This window comes from Hibiscus syriacus, unplaced genomic scaffold (assembly GCF_006381635.1).
Source record: "Hibiscus syriacus cultivar Baekdansim isolate YM2019G1 unplaced genomic scaffold, ASM638163v2 tig00002193_pilon, whole genome shotgun sequence".
Taxonomy (NCBI): Eukaryota; Viridiplantae; Streptophyta; class Magnoliopsida; order Malvales; family Malvaceae; genus Hibiscus; species Hibiscus syriacus.
Window position 1 is genome coordinate 3,353,688 of NW_024061914.1, and position 8,691 is coordinate 3,362,378.

Genomic DNA, 8,691 nt, shown 5'->3' on the forward strand with positions numbered 1-8,691 from the left:
GACTATGCTTCCTTTCGTTAGACTTGAATCGGAAGTGCCAATGCTTCCTTCCGTTCGACTTGAATCGGAAGTGTGGATGTCTCATTCCGTTTGACTTGAATCGGAAGTGCCTATGCCTTCTTCCGTTCGACTTGAATCGGAAGTGCCTATGCCTCTTTCCGTTCGACTTGAATCGGAAGTGTCGATGCCTCCTTCCGTTCGACTTGAATCGAAAGTGATGACGCCTCCTTCCGTTCGACTTGAATCGGAAGTGCCGATGCTTTCTTCCGTTCGACTTGAATCGGAAGTGTAGATGAAATCACAAACGTCTGATTTATCTTCGGACTTAGATTCGTCGGATGAGATCACGGAGGAACTCCAAGTATCATCTTCTTTGAAATTGATACTCCCTTTCTTAACAGGGGAAAGAGATGATTCTTCCTTGTAAAATGATGGGTCAAGTACAAAGACAGAACTCTGCTGCAACTCAGTGAAGTGGCCATTAGTTACGTACGTCTCAACTATAGAATTCAATACAACTTCATGTTGATGCCACCCCAATTTTGACACCAAGCCATGAACCCACTGCAATATCCTTAGTCATTTAATAAAGGAACATGCATGTAAAATGCTCATAATTATCACCTCGTTAGGTGCAACCCCATCTTCTTTCATCCTAAAGAAAACTAGAAGCGCTTCATGCATGGATCCACGTCGCACAGAACTTGAAATAATAAAAGTCCAAGAAACAACATCTCAAGAACTTAATCTCTCAAGAAGCTTAACCGCATCTGATAAAATCCCAGATTTTGCATATGCGCCAATCAAAGAGTTCTGCAAAAAATTATCCTTTAGAAATCCACCCTTGGTAATGTAACCGTGTAGAATACAAATGAATCCAGAATTGCAATTTTCGGAAACAATTTGTAAAGCACCTACTAGCGTGAATTCATTGGGGTGCTCATTCTCCAGTATCTGAATGAAAGTGGTTATCCCTTCATCAGCTAGCCCATTATGGCAGTAACCTGATATCATTATTGTCAATGATGCGACAATTTTCTCATACATATGATCGAACAGCTTTCCGACTAATTCTATACACCCACATTTCACGTACATGTCAAGAAGACAGTTATTAACAATGACATCCGCTTGTGAGAACAGCGAAAAAATGATGAAGTCTACAGTAGCTACAGCTTGAGAGAAAAAGAACTCAATCGTCGGCGCAACAACGGAAGAGTAAACGACATCAGGATCTGTTAGCAAATGATACCATGTGAGAAAGGGGCCATCAATAGCAAGGTGAGTATGAAGAAGAGATGAGCAGTAAGTATCCAGTAAAGAAAGTATCACACCTGTATATTGACTGTGTAAAAACTATATATCGAATACAAAACTTTGGTTGTTTATATACAGCTTCTAATGTCTAATACAAGCCTAACAGACTTCACAACTGATACTAGCAACCCTAACTACCACTAACAACTTCAAGAAGCTCCTATCTACTTTACTAACAACACCATGCAAGCTAAGTATGCATACGCAGTAGCACGAGCAGCATGGGCACCATTGTTGCTGACTCATCAATAATTTTTTAAGTGGGGATTGAACCACATAAAATCAAGTAATTGTAATACAAATTAATTTTACTAATATACCGATTTCAATGTGCAAAATCAGAAAATAGGTTCAAGAGTCGATTACGTGCGGAGAATGATTAACACCCTCATATCGTCCAAAATTGGTACCTCGATGATTACCCTTTTTTTAAAATTCAAAATTATGAGTTTGATATTTTATTTAATATATTATGCATATAAATTTGAAAAGGTATTTATTTAATTTGGAATTAATAATTATTACCCTACGGCATGAGATGAGGTTTACCGTTAACCATATTAAATAAATATTGTCTTATTCTTGAAATCATGATGTAAGAATTAAAAAAAATATGTTGATTTATTTCGGAAAATAATAATGATCACCCCAAGCATAACCTGATGATACACTATCAAACCCTAATAAATGAATATTATCTTTATTTTTTTAAAATCAAATGATGCAATTAAACAATCAATTATTGATTTAATTAAACTAAATGAATTAATTAAGGATACATCTATCTAAAGAACATGCTTGCACAGTAGATCGTAGAGAAAAATATTCTCTTTATTTCTTGATTTTTTTGAATTACAAAATGGTTTGTTCATCACCATTCCCGCATTCCCCCTGCTCCCTTTGCATTACATGAAATTTATATACAAAAAAATCCCCTTTGTGTAAAAATGGTCGGATAAGAATATGGACAAAGCCACGTAGACCCGTGAGAAAGTTGATACATTAGTGCGTGGGTTACGCGTGCTGGTCTCCTATTGGTGGTTAACTGTCTTGGCAGCACTAGAGAACCCTTCATCTGCTAGGTTTCTTCATGGCTTAAAGTGGATGGGCTTGTTAGGCTAGCTTGTGCTTGGGTTTCATAATCGAGCTTCCTCTTAATGGGGTCTGCAAATTATGTCTTGTAATATATGTAATATGAAGAATAAAATGTTAATAATTTTTTATATTTAATATACACATATATTATTAACTAAAATTAATCATAATTAAAATAAAATTAAGTGTTCAAATTTAATTCCAAACAAAGATGAATGTCTACAAAGATAATGACCATAGATTTTTTTGGTTTTAAATGCAGATTTATTTTATTGGTTTTCTTTTCTTTTTCTTTTTGTATGTGATTCTATAAGATTTTTTTGTTGCTTTTTTTTTATTTATAGTTTCTTCATTCATTTGTATATGATATTTCGTTGGATTTTAGATATATGTATGGGTTCTTTTCCTTTGTCTGGTGTTCAAAGATATTGGAGTGATCCGTCTCTATATGTTGTTGCCTCAACTATTTGAATTGTTGCTCATCGATCTATCGCTAGTCGTTCGTCGTTATATTTTACTTATGGTTATCTTGAATGTATATCTAACATTGGTCTAAATGATACCCTTTATGACTAATATAATCTACACATTTTAAAAAATATAATTAAAACCTATCCTTTAAAAATATGCATGTTTATTAGAAAAATAAAATTGCTTATGTATCTTTTTATTAAATAATATTAATAAAAACAGGTTAAATATTACACTATTATTTTTTAAACAATATTTAGTGATTATAAGATAATACTTGTTCAAATCCTTTTTAATATATTGGCAACGCACGCATGCACCACAGACATTGTTAGTCAAACTCAATTCCTCTAGAAGAATAACATTATATTTTATTATTAAAGGTACTTAATGAGTTTAATATTAAAATATTATTTAAATATAAATAATTATTAAATTAATATAGAATAAAAATGTTTGATAAATTTATATTTTAAATAATTAATTATGTAAATGAAAATATATGATAAAAACTTCAAATGAAGAAAACTCATTACTACAATTGTAATAGTGTTTAATTGGATAATATTTGACATACATTATCAGCATTTTTTTAATAAAAAGAACATTTATAGTAATTTTTTCTCCTGAAAAAATCACTGCAAATCAAACATGAAATTAGTAATGCCCCTTATACCACATGTTTTTTCCGGTGAAATGGAAATAATTGAAAGGTACATCTCATCCTCTTTTATTTATTTCAAAGTTAAATATCTACATAAACACACAGAATCCTCAATTGTCCAGTCTACGTCTACAATGTCATCTTTAAGATTAGAACATTGGTAAAAAAAACAAAGCTATTCGATGACTAATAGAGAATGAAGATGAACCTAAGGCCATGGTGCCCTAATCCTGCTTGCCGTATCTTAATTTCAATGCGTCATGGCATTCCTCTCGATCATCGAAGAACTCTTTTTCATCACCTTGAACTAGATATGTTTCGTGGCCTTTACCCGCAATCACCTGCAACGGACAGTAGATTAAATTAGCAGGGTCACGAAAATGTCATTGATCAATATGCATGTTGTTATAACGATTTATTTTTTAAAAAAAACATAGAAAACCTACAATCATATCGCCTGCTTCACCCATTGCAATGGCTTTACGTATAGCCACCCGCCTATTCTGATGCACAAAGAGTTGACCATTTGATACTGGTGCATGGTAATATTTTCTTAATATCTCACGTAATCCTGCACGGTCCGTCCCACGCCGACTAACATGATGTTGACTGATCGAACATAAACGAGAGTTAATTAGCATCATGTTTCTCAGCAAATCATGATGATTTTTAGTGTATTTGTTTTACTTATATGGATCTTCATTCTTGGGATTATCAGATGTAAGAATCGTCACTTCACTTTTATCGGTTGATATTTTGGTCATAATAGGTCTTTTATCTTGGTTCCTATCCCCTCCACAGCCAAAAACTAGTCCAAAATGACATAATTAGTTAGATTAAACAAAAGAAAAAGATAATGAAGTGATTTCATTTGAGAAGCATACCAGTAATAATCCTCTTTGGTGCAAGCTCCCTTACAAAATTAAGCGACTAGAAACTGCATCAGAAGTGTGAGCACTCCAAATGGTTGCCCTTCATCTATTACCTCGCACCTTCCGGGAACAGCATCGAGATTTTCGATCCCTCGACCGATATCGTCCAAGGGTGCCCCTACTGCAGTCCCGACAGCCACGGTTCGAAGAATATTATAGAATTTTGCCTTCCTAGCAAACTAGACGAAATCTCCAATACCCCATATGGTTTATTAACCGAGATCCAAGTCCCACTCAAGGACAGCTCGTAGTTCAGGGCATGAACACCAGCATTCTTGTTGTCGATTGCAAAAGTCACCGGAGGGACTTCAGGATTGCCTTGGGCGATAAAGAAATCCGAATTTGGTTCATCGATGTTAACGACTTTGCAGTGCCTATCGGGATCCACCATCCTCGGAAACAACTAGGCTTTCGATTTCTTGTACTCTTCCATAGTCCCATGGAAATCCAAATTGTCCCTGGTAAAATTAGTAAACACTTCAATGTTGAAATCAACCTCCCTACATCTGTCGACGGACAGTCCTTCAGAAGAAGCCTCCATAACAAGGGCCTCAGACCCATTATGCACCATCTTTGCCATCAACTTCTAAACCTGTCGAAATCGTCTTTCGGGTGGACTCGAAATTAGGTTTCGACTTGAAAATGTGGTTGGAGCCACCACCGATCATTTATTTAAAACAAATGGGTTGATCGGATACCTTATTTTTTACCTGAGCTGCGTATTACGAAAGATGTGTCGGATTCGGGAGTCGGTTACAATCAAGGAAGGGTTAGCACCCTTGAAATCTCTTTCGGTACTATATAATTCCAGTTGTCTTTAATTAAGAAAATCGAAAGTTTAAATTAAAAGGTATAAATACGATCCCAATTACTTATCTCTGATAGATTTGAAAGTGTACCCTTTAAAAGTCGAGAACGTGTTAAAGAAAATAAAAAGGGTAATGTAAATAGATAAGATAAAGCAAAGAAAAAGGATAAACAATATAAAAGAAATAACCATAAGGAAAAGAAATAAAAATAAAGAAATAAACAACATGAAGAATATATGGTAAATAAATAAATAAATAAGAACAAGAAGAAAATAAAAATAAATAAATAAAATATGAAGCAAATAAAAACAAATGAAATAAAGGCAAAGTAAATAAAACGAAGAAGAGAAAAAATAAATAAATAAATAAATAATGAAAATAAGAAGGAAATAAATATATATAGTAATATTTAGAAAGGGAAAAAACTAGATATATATATATATATAATATTAACAAAACTCATGGAAAAATAAAAAATAATATATACACATAAATAAAATATCTAAAAATATGACAAAAAATAATATATAAAAATAAAAAAAATAAAAAAATAATAGATATATATATATATCGTAAACAAATATGACAAATATAATAATAATTAAAAAAAGGCTAATTTAGAATAAAATCAAAATTAAATGGCCAAATTAAAAAAGAAATTGGTGCAAAAGCAAAATTGGGGGTCAAAATAAAATGTTAAAAAGAAGGGGGACCAAAAACAAATTTCCTCCTTTTATTTAAGAAAACACATGGATACTTCCCACGGATCGGGTCGACGCACGAGTCACCCAGGGTCCATGGTCACGTATATAATCCACTTTTCATAAACATTTTTTATAATTCCTCTCTTACCTCATTTGGATAAAAAACAAAACCCCATTTTCTCTGTTTTGTTCATGCGTGTTCATCAGCAGATGAACACGCCGCCGTAATTTCTAGAAATCAGCCACATGTCGTCTCGCCGGTCGTCTTTGATCGGCGTCGGCCGTCGTCATCGACAGCAAAATCAAAAAATAATTATCATTCGAAAGCTCGTCTCTCCCCTTTCAAAATATAAGCTTTGTTTTTTTAAATGCCTCGAGGAGGCAAGATCTAGGTTCGAAAACTTTAAAACCCCCCTTTTTTCACCGGCGATTTGGGTTTTCTCTTAAACCGAAAGCAAAATGGTGCAACATGCGAACCAAAGAAAAATGAACGCAAGGTAAGAAATTTTACCTATTATTTTCACTTCGAATAGATATAAAAGTATTTCAAACCCTTGCGATTTTCTTGTATTTTCATGATTTTTCTATGTGTAATCTTGCATAAAATCGTGTGTGTGAGTGGGTTCGATTACATGTAATTTATAGGGCTTACAAAGCCCTATTTTTAGAGTGTTTGATTTTTAGTAAAACACTGATATTGTGGTTTGTTCATGTTCGTTGGTGATGCTTTATGTTTGTCGGACGGTTCGAGGTTATTGGTGTGAGGAGAGACGTGCGAGATGGGGACTTCGAACAAGGGAAGCAATGATGGGGTGAGAAGCAGCTGGAAGTAAAGTGGGTTAGGGTTTTAAAACCCTAACCCATTCAGATCCTGGCCGGTTCGGGCTGCTCCAGTGGGTGGCGTGTTTTGGAAACGGGTCACCCACTGTTTTGAGTTTGGTGTGTAATGGGATGCTGGACCACTGGGCATTCTGGGGCATTCTGCTGGCTTGTAATGGATCATTGTTGGGCCATTGTTGGGTCTAGGTCTTTGTAATGGACCTGTAACATGTAGACAAATAAATAAATAAACATATATATTATATAATATAGTTTATAAATATGTTATGAAAAATAACATTGGACAAAATTTAGTGTCTTCAGCTGTCCTTCTCTGCTCATTACCGTGTAACGAAAATAGAGCAAAGATTAAAAGACACAAATTTCGTCCATATCGAATGTCCTTTGTCGTAGAGTTGAAATCTGATATTTGGATTAAATCACAAAATGACTCCCTCGCCGTGAGGTTGAGTTAAACTGGAAACTTCTAAGCATAATATCCATCGTTGTGAAGTCGAAATCGAACTCAAAGCTTTTGGCAAGTGGCCTCTGAATCATCTTCTAGCTCAAGATACTCATTGTGAAGATGAAACTTGACCAGAAGACTTCAGTGTTATTGTGTTACAGATGACTCATTCGTCGTGAAGTTGGGTCAATCTTTTGGGTACGATATCCTTTGTCGTGAAGTTAAAATCGTAGATGGCTACTTTGTTGGGCTTTAAATTGGATATCATTCGTTGTAAAATCCAATCTTGTGCAACTTACGTTGTTTTGAGTCCAATATCCTTGCCGTGAATTTGAAATTAGCTCTGAATGAAACTGGAAAGTTGTTTGTTGACAGACACCCCTTCGCTATGAAGTTGAGCTTTGAATTGGATATCCTTCGTTGTGAAGTCAAAATCCAATCTAGAGATGGATGTTGCTAGTGGGCACGATATCCTTCGTCATGAAGTTGAAATCGTGGATGACCCCTTCGTTGTGAAGTTGAGCCTTGAATTGGATATCCTTCATCGTGAAGTTGAAATCTAATCTAAAGATGAATGTTGTTGGTGAGCACGATATCCTTCGTCGTGAAGTTGAAATCGTGGATGGCCCCTTCGTTTTGAAGTTGAGCCTTGAATTGGATATCCTTCGTCGTGAAGTTGAAATCCAATCTAAAGATGAATGTTGCTGGTGAGCACGATATCCTTCATCGTGAAGTTGAAATCATGGATGACCCCTTCGTTGTGAAGTTGAGCCTTGAATTGGATATCCTTCGTCGAGAATTTGAAATCCAATCTAAAGATGAATGTTGCTGGTGGGCACGATATCCTTCATCGTGAAGTTGAAATCATGGATGGCCCCTTCGCTGTGAAGTTGAGCCTTGAATTGGATATCCTTCGTCGTGAAGTTGAAATCCAATCTCGAGTAAATTATGTCACTTCGAGTTCAATATCCTTCACTGTGAAAATGAAATTGACTCTGTTTGTTGTCATACGCTCTTTCACTGTGAAGTTGAGATTTGAATTGGATATCTTTCGTTTTGAAGTTGAAATCCAATCTTGTCTTCTTTTAAGTCCAATATCCTTCGTCGTGAAGTTAAAATTGACTCTGAATAAAACTGGAAAGTTATTTGTTGACAGACGCCCCTCCGCTATGAAGTTGAGCTTTGAATTGGATATACTTCGTTGTGAAGTTGAAATCCAATCTTGTGTTGTTTCGAGTCCAAGATCATTTGCCGTGAAGTTGAAATTGACTATGGATGAAACTGGAAAGTTATTTGTTAAGTCCAATATCCTTCTCTGTGAAGTTGAAATTGACTCTGAATGAAACTGGAACGTTGTTTGTTGAGTCCAATATCCTTCATTGTGAAGTTGAAATTGACTCTAAAAGCTAAAAAA

General features: G+C 34.9%; 1 pseudogene; it reads right to left on the minus strand.

Moving 5' to 3' along the window:
* Positions 1-735: 735 nt before the first annotated feature.
* LOC120137977 lies at positions 736-5,059 on the minus strand (annotated as a pseudogene).
* Positions 5,060-8,691: the final 3,632 nt, after the last annotated feature.